At 49.6% G+C, this 15,689-nt stretch overlaps 1 protein-coding gene across 2 annotated transcripts in view; it reads left to right on the top strand.

Moving 5' to 3' along the window:
- LOC142497577 (excitatory amino acid transporter 2-like) overlaps window positions 1-15,689 on the top strand; it is a 76,891-nt gene that overhangs the window by 41,070 nt on the left and 20,132 nt on the right. The gene's annotated exons all lie outside the window — the stretch shown is intronic.

The raw sequence follows: 15,689 nt of genomic DNA on the forward strand, positions 1-15,689 counted from the left end.
AGTGTATCTTTGCTGGTCAGTGTATCTTTGCTGGTCAGTGTATCTTTGCTGGTCTGTGGATGTGTGTGCTGGTCAGTGTATCTTTGCTGGTCAGTGTATCTTTGCTGGTCAGTGTATCTTGGCTGGTCAGTGGATGTGTGTGCTGGTCAGTGTATCTTTGCTGGTCAGTGTGTGTCTGGGAGTCTTTGCTGGTCAGTGTGTGAGAATTTGAGCTGGTCAGCGTGTGAGAATTTGAGCTGGTCAGCGTGTGAGAATTTGAGCTGGTCAGCGTGTGAGAATTTGAGCTGGTCAGCGTGTGAGAATTCCTCCTACCTCCTACAGCTTAGCATCATTTAGTGAATATGGGTGGGCCTTAGTGTTTGCTGCAGGTTATATATGTAGCCAGGTCTGGCTCCCCGGACCTCAGTTCGTAGACTCCTTACCTCCGACAGCGTGAGGGCAGCTGCAGGGGCGATCCCATCGCCAGGGGCTCCCGCCGACATCAGTTACAGGGCGCTGCCATGTTTTTCGTGTCCGCGCATGTGAGGAGGCTCGTGCATGCGCAGAAGCGACTCAGCGTCCATCTTAGGGTTGGCGTTAGCTCGCACATGCGCAGAATGCATGCGGCAGCCATTTCAGGAGCGTGAGGGACTGCCCACAGTTGCACAGGCTCAGTGGAGAGTAGCGGCGGCCATTACACACTCGCGCATGCGGAGTGCAGATCGCGCAAGCGGGCCCAATGTTAAAGAGGGCCATGGAGGACTACAGCCCCCAGAGTGCTTAGGGGCAGGTAGGTCACCTGATGCCAGGGAGCCAGTAGGGCTTGCAGGATTCCCTGAGGAGATATACATTGTTGTGTGCTGAGTCAGGAAGTCAGTAGAAGCTGGGACACAGACAGGGGATGGTGGGTATGTGCAGGGAGCAAGTAGCTCCTGCACTAGGCCAGACAAACCCCTTATGCCCCAGCTAGGCCCTACTCACCTCAGCTTGTGGTTGCTGCAGGGACTCACCTTAGGATAGAGACAGGGTCCTGTAGAATCTAGACAAGTGAGGGTACAGCCAGGAAGCGTGGATATCCTGGCCACGGTTGTTAAGGTGAATCATCCTCTGCAGTGTCAGAGGCAGAGACATTCTAAGGTGGATCACTCCATGCGGGAGCCACCCCACGCAGAGGCGTATCACGACAGGGGATCACCCTTCTGGATCAAGGAATCGCAAGTCCAGCTCATCTGTGCGTCCGGGTGTGGACACACACGGCAGGTACCTGCAAACATACACCAAGTGCACCAACCCTCATCTCAACTTTGTGGGCAGCGCTGTTCCACACGGGTGGGAGGGGGACTCTTGGGACACTTGGGACTCTTGATGTATGGTGTGGGGTTACAGCTTATGAGGTCCAGTGTTACAGGGGTGACACTATTGTGATGTATTGATGTTATGGTTATATATCCTGAGTTATCATTTACATATAGTAAACTGTTTTATATATATCCTGGTGTATTGGTTATTATACAGTATGTGGGTCCTGTGTTAGGGGTCATTCTACCCTTAGAACCCTACACAGGTGGAGGCGCTGTATATATGAGTATCGTTCCAGATGGTAAACCCCAGGCTCTCACTGGCGGAGGTTCAGGCATCCTGTGAACCTGACAGGTAAAGCACCACCTAGAAAAAATGTGCAAACAGCACACAGCAGCGCACTGCCAATGATGAGGAATACAGGTGGATAAAAATAGATGATTTAATGCCCAATCATAATGACAAGCAAGGGGTAAGGGGCAAGGTCCTTACCCCTTGCTTGTCATTATGATTGGGCATTAAATCCTCTATTTTTATCCACCTGTATTCCTCATCATTGGCAGTGTGCTGCTGTGTGCTATTTGCACATTTTTTCTAGCTGGTTTACCTTCATCTGCACAAGATAAAATAAAAAAAGTTTATTAAATATTTTACAATGTTGTGTGGTGTAATTCACTTAGATAAAAATAGACTGGATAAGTCTATACTACTACTGGGTATCCCTAGTCGGTGCCAGTGTGGGATAGTGATCTCATGCCAAATGGCTCAAAATAGGAAGTGTTTGAGGCAGTGTGTGAAAGATCAATGCATACAAATGTTTACTGATACTCAGCCAAATCTTAATAGTGTGTGTAGCAAGTCTAGGTTGTATGGTTGTTCTGTTTAGTTTTGGACATTAGCCTTTTCATATCAGCACATTACATCAGTGCAGGCAGCTACCATACAACCTAGACTTGCTACACACACTATTAAGATTTGGCTGAGTATCAGTAAACATTTGTATGCATTGATCTTTCACACACTGCCTCAAACACTTCCTATTTTGAGCCATTTGGCATGAGATCACTATCCCACACTGGCACCGACTAGGGATACCCAGTAGTAGTATAGACTTATCCAGTCTATTTTTATCTAAGTGAATTACACCACACAACATTGTAAAATATTTAATAAACTTTTTTTATTTTATCTTGTGCTTTGTACATTTCATTCACCCCTGACCATAGTATATTATAAGGGTCTGCTGTGCGCCAATATAAGGGACCTTTTGTACCTGTCTCAGGTACACTCCCCCATCTCCATCACAACACTCCCTTGGCAGCACGCTACTCCATCTAGGGGTTTGAGCGAGGTCTCTTTCCATAGTACTCCGACTTACCTTCATCTGCGCCTGGACACGCCATCAAGAGACTTTCATTGGCGCCAAGAGTGGGTAAGGTACAAGAATTATTCTTGGATTCGTTACCAGGGCTACTTATCTGGGTGAGTGCTTTTTCAGAACATTACTCATTATTGTCCCTGTGGCAGGACGGCCTGTAGCCGAGGTCAGGGAACAGTCCACACGTGTAGTTTCAGGATAATGAAAAACGTTCAATGGCTTTATTTCTCCATTACAACATAACATGCGGGTACACTGTCCCTTTAAACAAATAAATCCTGCTCCATGTTGGGAGAAAAACTAACTAACACAGCAGACCTATCTAGCAGGCTGGCTGGCTAAACCATAACCAAACCTTCAGAGTCTTTTAAGCAGTCATGAAACAAATGAAACAAATCTTACTTTGGCTGCAGTAAGTAGTGTGCTGTATCCGTCTGTCTAGCAGCACATCTATCCATGTGCTCTGGTCTGAGAGAGCCAGCTACTGCTAGTAACAACATCCTTTTCTACCTTGCTGGCTCTCAGGTGTCAGATTACATCCTGACTACCTAACTTCCACCTGAGTTAACCCTTATGAGTGCTGGATGAAGCACTCAGACATATGTCTCCCAGGCGTAACTGATAGGAGTTGACTTCACTCTGTCACATACCTCCCCTGTTTGTGTGTGGCTAGTGTCCCACACGGCTGAAGCCCGACCCTCCACTCCTTCTCTTGACAAAAAATCAGCATTTCCATGGTCCTTTCCGGGTCTATGCTGAATGTCAAAAGAGAAGGGTTGGAGGGCCATATACCACCTGGTCAACCTTGAGTTTGTGTCCTTCATGGTGTTTAACCACTTCAAGGGCGCATGGTCAGTGACCAGGGTGAAGTGTACTCCGGTGACATAATGTCTCAAGGCCTCAATTGCCCATTTAACCGCGAGGCACTCCTTCTCAATGACGGAATACCTCACTTCCCTTGGGAACAGCTTCCGGCTGATGAACAGTATGGGATGTTCAACACCATCAAATTGCTGGGACAGCACTGCTCCCAGTCCTACCTCTGAGGCATCCGTCTGGATGATGAAGGGCTCTTTAAAATCTGGGCTCCGAAGAGCGGGGCCCTCTGACAGGCACTTTTTAAGCATGTCAAAGGCGTCTTGGCACTCCCAAGACCATTTAACTTGGGTCGGGGCACTCTTTTTTGTCAGATCTGTCAGGGGTGCAGAAATTTCTGAAAAATTGGGGATAAACCGCCTGTAATACCCTGCTAACCCCAAAAGGGCGTGGACCTGTGTCTTTGTCTGTGGGGTGGGGACTTCCTTTATGGCGGCCACCTTGCTAGCTAGTGGCCTTACTATCCCTCCCCCAATGGCATAGCCCAAGTACCTTGTAGTGGATTTACCCAGGGCACATTTTTTTTGGATTTGCAGTGAGCCCTGCTTCTCTTAAGGACGTTAGGACTACCCTTAACCTTTTTATATGCGACTGCCAGTGTCTGCTATAGATGACAATGTCATCCAAGTAGGCCACGGCATATGCCCTATGGGGTCGTAGTACCTTGTCCATTAACCTTTGGAACGTGGCTGGAGCCCCATGTAACCCAAATGGCATAGTGACGAATTGGTATAAACCGAGAGGGGTGGCGAAGGCAGTTTTGCATTTGGATTCTTCCGCTAGAGGTATCTGCCAATATCCTTTCGTGAGATCTAGGGTGGAGATATACTCTGCTTTACCAAGCGAGTCAAGCAATTCATCCACCCTAGGCATGGGGTATGCATCAAATCTGGATACAGCATTTACCTTTCGCAGATCGACGCAAAACCTCACCTTCCCATCTGGTTTAGGGACCAACACGATAGGGCTACACCATTCGTTGTGGGACTCCTCGATCACGCCCAATTCCAACATGTCTATTATCTCCCTCTCTACCAGGTCTTTTCGGCCCTCTGGCAATCTATAGGGACGGGACCGTACTTTTATGCCAGGTTCTGTCTCAATCCTATGCGACACTAAATCAGTCTGCCCTGGCAGCTCAGAAAAAACATCTGGGAACTGGTCACAGACTAGTAGGTCTGACCTTTGTTCCGTTGTTAACTGCCCTCCCATGGGAACCTGATGGTCATTGTACATACTACCCTTTGGAAGCTGTGGACCCAAATCCATCTCTCCTTCCCGAGGGTGAATGAACAGCGATCTCATCGTTTTCCAGGGTTTCAGGAGGTTCACGTGGTAGATTTGTTTACCCTTCCTGGACCCTGGTTGAGAGATCTCATAGTTCACCTCCCCGGTGCGGCGGAGAACTTGGAAAGGACCCTGCCACTTCGCAAGGAGTTTACTCTCTGATGTCGGTAGTAGTAGCATCACTTGGTCCCCAGGTTGGAAGACCCTCAAGTGAGCATTTTGGTTGTACTGCCTCTCTTGACGTTCTTGGGCAGATTTGAGGTTTTCCTTAGCAAACCGACCTATCATGTCTAGGCGGTTTCTAAGGTCTATGACATACTGAAGGGTATTCTTGGAGGGGGAAGGCTCCTCCTACCAGGATTCCTTCAGTAGGTTGAGAATACCCCGAGGTTGGCGTCCATATAGGAGCTCAAACGGGGAGAAGCCTGTATATGATTGGGGAACTTCTCATACTGCAAACAACAGGAATGGGAGAAGTTCATCCCAAGCTCGCTTTTCAGTGTCCACAAACTTCCTAAGCATGGTTTTTAAAGTACGGTTAAACCTCTCTACCAATCCATCAGTCTGAGGATGGTAGACCGAGGTCAGGACAGATTTTTCCTCCAATAACTTCAGGACATCCTGCATTAACTTTGCCATGAAATTTGTTCCCTGGTCAGTTAACATTACTTGGGGAAGTCCTACCCTAGAAAACAGTTCTAACAGCCTGTGAGCAACCTGTTTAGCAGTGGCTGATCTCAGAGGGAAGGCCTCAGGATATCTGGTGGCATAATCTACAACAACGAGTATAAATTTATGTCCCTTCGCAGAGGGTTCTAAAGGTCCGACCAGATCTACCCCAATTATCTCGAATGGGACGGCTACCAAGGGCAGAGGAACTAAGGGAGCCGGCTTCTGTCCTTTTTGGTTAGTTAACTGACATTCAGGACATGTCTCACATATTTCATGATGTCACCATGTATGCCTGGCCAGTAAAACCGGGACGAGATGCGGTCCGTGGTCTTTTCTCTGCCCAAATGACCACCCCATGGGAGAGTATGGGCTAGGGTGAACACTGTTTTAATTAACCCTTTAGGGACTAGCATCTGTCGAATGACCTCCCCTGTTTGTGTAACCTTATTCACACGATATAGGATGTCATTCAACAGTTCAAAATGTGGGAACACTTTATCACCTTGTTCATCCATTATCTTGTTGTTGACCTGTACCACCTTCTCATATTGTCTAGCCAGAGCTGGGTCCTCCCTCTGCCTCTGACGGAAGTCAGGAAGATCCAGGTCTGGCAACATTCCCGTATCTATCTGTTCCCCACCCTGGTCATCCCCGGCCATGACCTGCAGTCCTTTGGGCTGACTAATGTTACCAAGAGTCCCAGCCTTTCTTAACCAGTCCTCTTTTACCGCACGTCTCTGTTTACGTGTCTTTGGGACATGGTGTCTACGGGGAAAAATCTCTGGGGAAAAAGGGAACAAGTCTCCGGGCTTCTCCGGTACCAGAGAAGTAGGCTCTGTAGGAGTAGGAGCCAACAATGTTTCGAGGTAGGGCCAGTCTCGGCCAAGTAGAACAGGTGCAGGTAGCCAGGGAGCAACTCCCACTAGTAGGCTAGCCTCTTGATCCTGGATACGCAGTAGAACGTTCACCGTCGGTATCTCTTTGTATCCCCATGGATACACTCGATATTCCAAGGAGAGTCATAAGATAGTCTATTGCTTGGAATTAGGCCCTCTAGGATCAGGGTTTTTCCAGAGCCCGAGTCCAGCATGGCGTTTACTTTTGTCCCCTCCAGAGATGCTGGGACTAACCACGGATTGTGGTCCCCTCGGAGACAAGCTGTGGCAGTGGTTCTGCCATATGTACAGTCCATCTCATCATCTCCTGAGTCCGCAACCTCGGTCGTCAGCGGAAGCTCTCGACAGGGCTCGGTGTTTGGACCTCTCCGCTGTTGGATGGGATCCTCCCTTCTGGTTGGTGGGGTTATCCTCTCCACCGGGTGGGTGACAGGAGTCCAGGTTCTCGGGGAATACTGTGGGTGGCAGCCTCCCTTGAGTGATCCAGTGGCCTCGGACCCGGGACGGGCGTCTCTGCGGGAGTTTGTACCAGGAACCCTCCGAGATGGGAAAGGGTCTTCCGATCGGGTTGACTGGATCTCCCGAGCTGGCGGGTTGTAGTCCCCTCGATTGTCTGCTCTCCTGCCTCTAGCATCACCGGAAGCAACTGGTGTTTGCACCGGCCGTTCCCAGCTATCCTGTTGGGTGTCGTCACCCAGGAAGTTTTCCACCAAGCGGACTGCTGACTCCAGGGAAAATGCAGCGTGTCTTTTTACCCAGGAGCGGGAGGAGGGGGGCAGTATCTGTATGAACTGTTCGAGCACAAACTGTTCAAGGATTTCTGCCTTGGTATGCTTCTCCGGTTGTATCCACCTGGTACATAAGTCTACTAAGCGGTGGGCTACGACCCGGGGTCTGTCTCTGTTTGTATATTTGACTGTCCGGAACCGCTGTCGGTAGGTCTCTGGCGTGAGGCCTAGGCGATCCAGAATAGCAGCCTTTAGTTTCTGATAGTCCATGGCCTCGTCCGCTGGAAGAGCCTGGTAGGCTGCTTGAGCTTCCCCTATGAGGAGTGGAGCCAGAGTCGTTACCCAGCGATCAACTGTCCAGCCGTGGGCCGTGGCTACCCTTTCAAAAGTGAGGAGAAATGCCTCTGGGTCTTCGGTTGGCTTCATTTTAGGCAGCATCACCGGTGGGTTATTTGGAATCCCTGGTCTGCCTGGGGCTGGGCCTTCAGCCAGCAATTGGAGTAGCTTTTCCTCTCACCGGGCCTGTTGCTCATCTTGCTGGGCTTGTCGCTCAGCTTGCTTCTCTGCTAGCTGGAGCTGTTGCTCAAGGAACTGAGAAAAAATTGTCTCCATTTTTTTTTCTGTGTGGCCCTTCAGATACAGGGGCCGTCCGACTTCCCACTTCTGACACCACTTGTGGCAGGACGGCCTGTAGCCGAGGTCAGGGAACAGTCCACACGTGTAGTTTCAGGATAATGAAAAACGTTCAATGGCTTTATTTCTCCATTACAACATAACATGCGGGTACACTGTCCCTTTAAACAAATAAATCCTGCTCCATGTTGGGAGAAAAACTAACTAACACAGCAGACCTATCTAGCAGGCTGGCTGGCTAAACCATAACCAAACCTTCAGAGTCTTTTAAGCAGTCATGAAACAAATGAAACAAATCTTACTTTGGCTGCAGTAAGTAGTGTGCTGTATCCGTCTGTCTAGCAGCACATCTATCCATGTGCTCTGGTCTGAGAGAGCCAGCTACTGCTAGTAACAACATCCTTTTCTACCTTGCTGGCTCTCAGGTGTCAGATTACATCCTGACTACCTAACTTCCACCTGAGTTAACCCTTATGAGTGCTGGATGAAGCACTCAGACATATGTCTCCCAGGCGTAACTGATAGGAGTTGACTTCACTCTGTCACATACCTCCCCTGTTTGTGTGTGGCTAGTGTCCCACACGGCTGAAGCCCGACCCTCCACTCCTTCTCTTGACAAAAAATCAGCATTTCCATGGTCCTTTCCGGGTCTATGCTGAATGTCAAAAGAGAAGGGTTGGAGGGCCATATACCACCTGGTCAACCTTGAGTTTGTGTCCTTCATGGTGTTTAACCACTTCAAGGGCGCATGGTCAGTGACCAGGGTGAAGTGTACTCCGGTGACATAATGTCTCAAGGCCTCAATTGCCCATTTTACCGCGAGGCACTCCTTCTCAATGACGGACATATGTCTCCCAGGCGTAACTGATAGGAGTTGACTTCACTCTGTCACAGTCCCCAATGAGGCTCAGTGGAGGGTGGTCACCTTCTATTCACTGTGGTCTTCAGGAAGATATCTACAGGTTCATTTGAATTACCATCTCACCCAGTAGCTTACCCACGCCATTTAGAAGCCTATGTCTCTTCATTATATGGATTTATTTGCATTTTGGTTCCGGGATGTTTAGAGCACCCATTTTTTCCATATTGGTAAAGCACCACACCTGGTAATACATATAGATTTCCCTCACATGCACTCTATCTGTGATTGGGGGGGGGAACTGTGTTACATATAGACAGATTCATTTTACACAAGCTTTGAAATGGCTGTTTAATATGACCCATAGCCATGAAGAATTCTGGAAATACTGTTAGGAGGGGGAGTACGTGGTACCATCACCACTGTCAAGAAACTCCTCCTAATGCTGCATAGAACCCTTCTGATGTGCTCTGACCTACGGGTGCAAGTGGGTCAAATCTCTGAAAAGTACACCTGCCTATAAAACCCCACTATGAGACAGCTAGTGAATGTTTATATATGTGGAAACTGAGTCTGGAAATACATCACAACAAAGTTCAAGTTTCATTCCAATTTTTTTTTTAAATGCACCCAAGCAATGATTTTCATTTTAAAATAAGCATGCAAATATTCATTACTGCAAGAAATATAGGGCTGTAGAGAAATGGAAGGAAATCAATCGGTGTTTTTGTAGCAGGCCGACTACTCATGGAAAGAGTAACGTGTTTTAATAGATTTGTGTTGAAGTACAACAGGGGGGCTCAACTCCAGTCCTCAAGCTCCCCCCCAACTGGCCAGGTTTTCAGGATATACCAGTTTCAGCACAGGTGGCTCAATCAGAGGCTCAGAGCCACCTGTGCTGAAGCAGGGACTGATTGAGCCACCTTTGCTGAAGCTGGGATATCCTGAAGACCTGATCTGTTGGTGGAGGCTTGAGGACTGTAGTTGAGCCCCCCAAATCATACTGTACCTGTGTATCTTAGTGAATTTCCACTTCCTCGCCCAGTATTTAACTTTCTAGCCCAGGTGTGCGCAAACTTTTTCTCCTGTGCTCCCCTGCCTCGTGTCCCCTGGTGCTCGCGCACCCCGCTCCTCCCCCCCCCCCCCCGTTCGCTCAGTGCAGCATCAAATGACGCACAGGGTCATGTGACGTCACGTGACTCGCGGCATCATATGACGCCGCATTGCTGTGGCAACACGCGTGTGACGTCCGCGTTGCCATGGAGACGCTTCCAAACGCTGGCTGAATCTCAGTAAGTTGAGGTTGCAGAGGCCTCACACGATTCCCAGGCATTTAATTTTAATGCCTTGGGGAAGAGCGCGGGACCTCTGCAATCGCCGCGCCCCCCCAGAAAAATCTCCCGCCCCCCAGTTTGCGCACCCCTGTTCTAGCCCACGCTTTCCCTGTCTCTCATTGACTCACTCTTTGATTTTTCTCTCCCTCTGCCTTCCTCAGCCTAACTGCCTGTCACAATATTTACATTTCTCACTCCTGTTCCATTGTCTTCACAACTTCTAAACCACCACTTGTTCTTACAGTTTACTTTGGCCTTATAGATCTCATAAATACATCTAATATTACTACTTATAAAGCACGGAGACTGTTTGTATTCACGGCCTGGCTCCTTGCCATCCTGGCTCCTTGCCATCATGAGACGTTTCTATATACAGTATATGTTTATTTATATAGCGCCCACAGTGTATTATGCAGTGCCCACAGGGAATTTATAATACAGTATGTTCAACAAACAAAATCAGACAATAGGAATGAAATCACTGCCCCGGAGAGCTTGCAATCTAGGGAATAGGTGCAGTAGATGGCACTGCTTGGCCACAATGGTTGGTCAGAGAGACAATGGGCTCAGCAGCTGTGAGTCTAGGCTATACAAAATGCTTAAGAGGTGTGTTTTTAGATTTGATGTAATGGTGGGGAGAGGAGGTGCTCGGCATATACCGAGTGAGGGAGTCCCGCATGTAAGTGGCAGTGAGGACATTTATCCAGTGCTTGTTTTCAGCATGTAACCTCAGTACACTGTGGCTCATGACAGTCTTGTATATCTATGGAAAATGTAGATTTGCAACTTCTGTCTCATGCTGACATGGAGATACTGTAGGTTTGCAACTCTACAATACTGTGATCCCTCACTGTGCGCTGCATACTCGAGTAAGTTGGTTAGGTGGTGTGCCAGATATATCAAATACAATGGCAAGAGAGTGAACAGCTTAATCCCCCCACATGTATTCTTTCACCGTTTTATTTTTAGTCTTCAGTACTTTGTATCCCTCTGCTTCCCTTCTCACTTTTTCCAGTCTTGCTCTCTCTTCCTTCTGTTCTTCGAAGCATGAGAGGATTAGCATTACACCAGATAGAGAGCGGCACTATGCACAGATGTGCTCCTTGTCCCTTTCGGCTGATGGACATGTGATGACAACGGCCGCTGGAAATTCATTAGTGTCTCCTTGTTTCTCTTACGTCATTACTCTACAGAAAGAAAATTAAACCCTGAATAATTCCCTGAACTGCTGTTCCTTCCTTCCCTCTACTTTTTGTTTTGTCTCATTTATTTCTCCATGTACTGCATGTTTTACCTTCTCTCGCTAATACATTTCCCTGTCCCTAGCGGCAATCTCATTGGTCCCTTGGTCCGCACACCTCTCATTGGCCTGAGGCGGAGTGATGGGCCAAAGGTCCAAACATACACACACACACACCAAGGTAAGTCACACCACTGCGCGTCCCGCCTCAACTGATGGCCCCAGTAACTCACCTATTTCAGCCTCACGCCACAGGCCCACACATGCACGCGCTTCCTGCCGTCGCCGCCTGCACGTGCCTCAGTCCGACACATCGGGGGACCAAGCGATCGCGGGGGGTGGGGGGGAGCGCGTCACGGGGAACGGGGGAACGCGTCACGGGGGAGCGAGCCCCGAGTCACGGGGAACAGGGGAGCGAGCCCCAAGTCACGGGGAACGGGGGAGCGAGCCCCGAGTCACGGGGAACGGGGGAGCGAAGAGCGAGCCCTGAGTCACGGGGAACGGGGGAGCGAAGAGCGAGCCCCGAGCCATCGGGGAACCAAGAAGGGGGAGCGACCAGCCGCCGAGACAGCGGGGGAACGGATGCCCGGACAGGGGGGGAGAGGGCATGCAGATACATAAATTATGACAATACATATGCCCCCTGCTCTCCACCCCCCCTCTCCCCTTTCCCCCCTTTCCCCCCACTCCCCTCCTTCCCCCCCCCACTCCCCTTCCCCCCCCCCCACTCCCTTCCCCCCCCCACTCCCTCCCCCCCCCCACTCCCTCCCCCCCCCCCACTCCCCTTCCCCCCCCACTCCCCTTCCCCCCCCACTCTCCTTTCCCCCCCACTCCCCTTTCCACCCCCACTCCCCTTCCCCCCCCACTCTCCTTTCCCCCCCCACTCCCCTTTCCACCCCCACTCCCCTTCCCCCCCCCACTCCCCTTCCCCCCCCCACTCCCCTTCCCCCCCCCACTCCCCTTCACCCCCTCCCCTTTCCCCCCCATCCCCTTTCCCCCTCTTCTCCCCCCCCTCCCCTTCCCCCCCCCACTCCCCCTTCCCCCCCACTCCCCTTTCCCCCCCCCACTCCCCCTTCCCCCCCCACTCCCCCTTCCCCCCCTCCTCTTCCCTTTCTCCACCTTCCTCTCCCCCTTCCCCCCCCTCCGCTCCCCCCCCCCCCTCCGCTCCCCCTTCCCCCCCCCCTCCGCTCCCCCTTTCCCCCTCCCCTCCGCTCCCCTTTCCCCCCCCCCTCCGCTCCCCTTTCCCCCCCCCTCCGCTCTCCTTTCCCCCCCCCTCCACTCCCCTTTCCCCCCCCTCCACTCCCCTTCCCCCCCCCCTCCGCTCCCCTTCCCCCCCTCCGCTCCCCTCCGCTCCCCTCCCCCCCCCTCCGCTATTACACATTTACATCCCGGGCAACGCCGGGTCTCTCAGCTAGTATATATATATATATATATATATATATATATATATATATATATATATATATATATACAGTGGTTGACAAATCACCAAAAAATCTACTCGCCACACAAAAAAATCTACTCGCCACCTAGTACCAAACGTGTGCTGCTTGGGCCAATATTTACTCGCCCGGGGGTTAAATCCACTCACCCGGGGCGAGCAAATGTATAGGTTTGTCGAACACTGTATATATATATATATATCTCGCTCCCCCCACCCTTTTCTCTACTTCCTCTAACCAGCGTCCATTCTTACTCTGTCTTCTTCTTTTCCCTGGTATTTCTTCCTGCGTTCGGTTTAGGATCCCCGTGATTTATTTAAGCACAATTGTTCAATACTATTGTAACCTAGTGCCCCTGGCTATAGCCTTCTACTGGCCTCAAAACTATAAGTCCTGGTAAGAACAGGCGGTGTTGGGGTTAAACTCCTGCACAGGGCCTAGTCTGCAGTTGCAGCCTGGATGGGTACTATGTTGCTTATCCAGGGGCAGCAGTTGGAGTGTCATACCTGGGGAGGGTACTGACTGGGTTTCATGTATATGGTGTGATGCCTGCAGTACCTGGACCTGCCTGTTATGCGGCAGGGTTACAAGCCCTTCCCCCTGGGTATAAAAGCTGACACTCCACCAAATTGAGGCTGTGATGATTATGGGACGGTGTGATATCCTTTTCCCTATCAGAGGGTTAAGGAGATTGGGAGGGGCTCTTGGGGCCTCAAGCCCTGGGGTCTGCTCCAGGGCTGCAGAACGATCAAGCTGTTGTACAATAAAACTGCTGTTGGATAATCTATGGTGTGTGATTATTGGAAAGGAGTATTGCCTGTGGGGATCATCCTGCATCCAGCAGGATCCTCATGGGATGGAGGCGCTGCATAGTAAAAATCACAAGAAAGCCTGCCGTGTTGCTGCTCCAAAACTCCAACAGCGGAGCAACTCAGATATCCTGAACCAGCAAGTAAGCTACAGTACCCAGGGAAACACCCATGTAGTGGCCAGATCTTCCGTGGCATGGGGGAACAGGTGCTACACTAGTATACAGGGGTACACACTGCCAGTACAAGGCTACAGTATATACTCAAAAGTAGTGTTGTACTGAGTCCTGAGGATTGCCGGGTACCGTGTATATAGGCCAATTTGCAGGCCAGGTAGCATTGGCCTACCTGCAGCCGGCAGCGGAGGGTGAGGAAGACCACTGCGGAGGGTGAGGAGGACTACCGCGGCGACACCGTTGGAGCAGCAGCAGATGTCCTGTGGTGGTTGCAGCAGCAGAAGTCCTTGTTCAGCCGGTGGGAGCAGTGGAACACAGCACACAGCTGATTCTGGTTGGAGCCGGGGAACCATTTGATCGGAGCAGGAGCATTCCTATTGGAGAGCCAGCATCACCCCGGGTGTCCAATAGGAACGCTCCTGCTCTGGTAAACAAAAACTTTTAGAGGTTTTTTTTTAAAATCTCAAATAATTATTGGTGTTAATCAGTATCAGATTGGCACACCAGGGAACATAATTTTGAGGCCCCCAGAACCTCCCACCGCAAGTGTCCAAGTGGTGGCACACTGCCAGCTGGAGTTTGTCCAAGGGTAAGGGAGGGAGCACCCAGCAGAGGAATTGAGCCTGAACGTTCAACCGCAGATATCAGGGCCCAACTCCTTGGTCTGCTGGTTGGCCCCCATTTCACTGGTTCTGGCTCACCCCAGCTCACAGCATTCCTGGACTCTTGGGGGAGCACCAGGGTAATGGGCCAACCTGGGATTTCCCTAGTTCCCCATCAGAGCAGTTCGACCCTGGATAAAAGTGTCAGTTCTGAAAACTATAGGTGAATTGTTGTCTTCGCTTGTTCTGTCCATTGTTGTTTAGCAATTATGATGTCACCAATAGACAAACAGATGAACATAAGTAGCTGATATGCTGGAATTCAGCAGATCCAAAGAAAGCGAAAGGATTATATATTTAATAGGATGCAACTACTTTCTTCTCATATGGTGCAATATTTTGCCTCTGCTCATTGCACTTGATGTTTTCTTTTGTGATATATTACTTTTTTCATGATGATTAAATGCTGATGCTTGAAATTTGAGTGCGTCTGGTTTTAATTAAATTTTGTACAGGAGGCCAATAAGTAAAACTGTTACTTCAAAGGTGACTGATTGTTTCTAAGGAAGCCGATTACACTGATACAGTTGAAGATGCTACGTGACATTGTCCCTTTAAAGGGTATTTTTTTTTTACATGGCTGGGAAGCTGCAGTGAAGGAGTTCTTAAAGCAGCAATCCCACCTCTTCAGTTTAAAAAAACATTGTACAGTATTGGAACTTGGGTGTTCTCTGCAGTGGAGCTGCAGTAGTATTAACACCATTGACCACAAGCACCCAAAGTATTGGGTGTAGTTACCAATGGCCTCCAGATCCTGTGGGCCCTGCTGGCCAATAGGGAGCCACAGCATCATGATTTAGGGCTTGCTATTGGACAGCAATTGTAATGTCCTGAGGAAACACTGGTTACAAAACCAGTAAGTATCTCAGGAACCAGGGGGTCTCCAAAGCTTAAAAAAATGTGGACCAGCTCTGGAGGACCCACAGGTTTCAATTCTTTAAAAAGAAGTTTAGATTTTTGACAGGATTGCTTCTTTAAATTAGTAGTGGGGCTCAGTAATGTTCCTGTAACAGGGCAATGGAACTATGCATTGAATTCTACCAAGTGTTTCATTGTTGCTGTAGGAGGTTCTCTGCTGAACTTAATGCAAAGAATTGGCATTGTCGCAGAAGAAGCAACAATCCTTTTTACTTTACATTTGGTCCCATGTTGGAGTGTGTATCCAAACAGGGACTCTGTTTTCTCATAGTTTCCTAAGTAATATTATCCCTGAGTGCACCCCCAGTATTCAGCTGATGCAGAATCCAATCCCCAGTATATATCAATAGTCATTACCTGCACAGAGCCGGCTAGGATCCCAGTAACGGCTCAAAGTAGACGGGTATATCAGATGTGACTTTGAAGATGGGCTCGGTTCAATACAAGTAATGCAACCAAGTAAATGCACCTCCCTTTGAGTGTTAAGAGTGTTAAGAGTGG

Source organism: Ascaphus truei, chromosome 6, assembly GCF_040206685.1.
Source record: "Ascaphus truei isolate aAscTru1 chromosome 6, aAscTru1.hap1, whole genome shotgun sequence".
Lineage (NCBI taxonomy): Eukaryota > Metazoa > Chordata > Amphibia > Anura > Ascaphidae > Ascaphus > Ascaphus truei.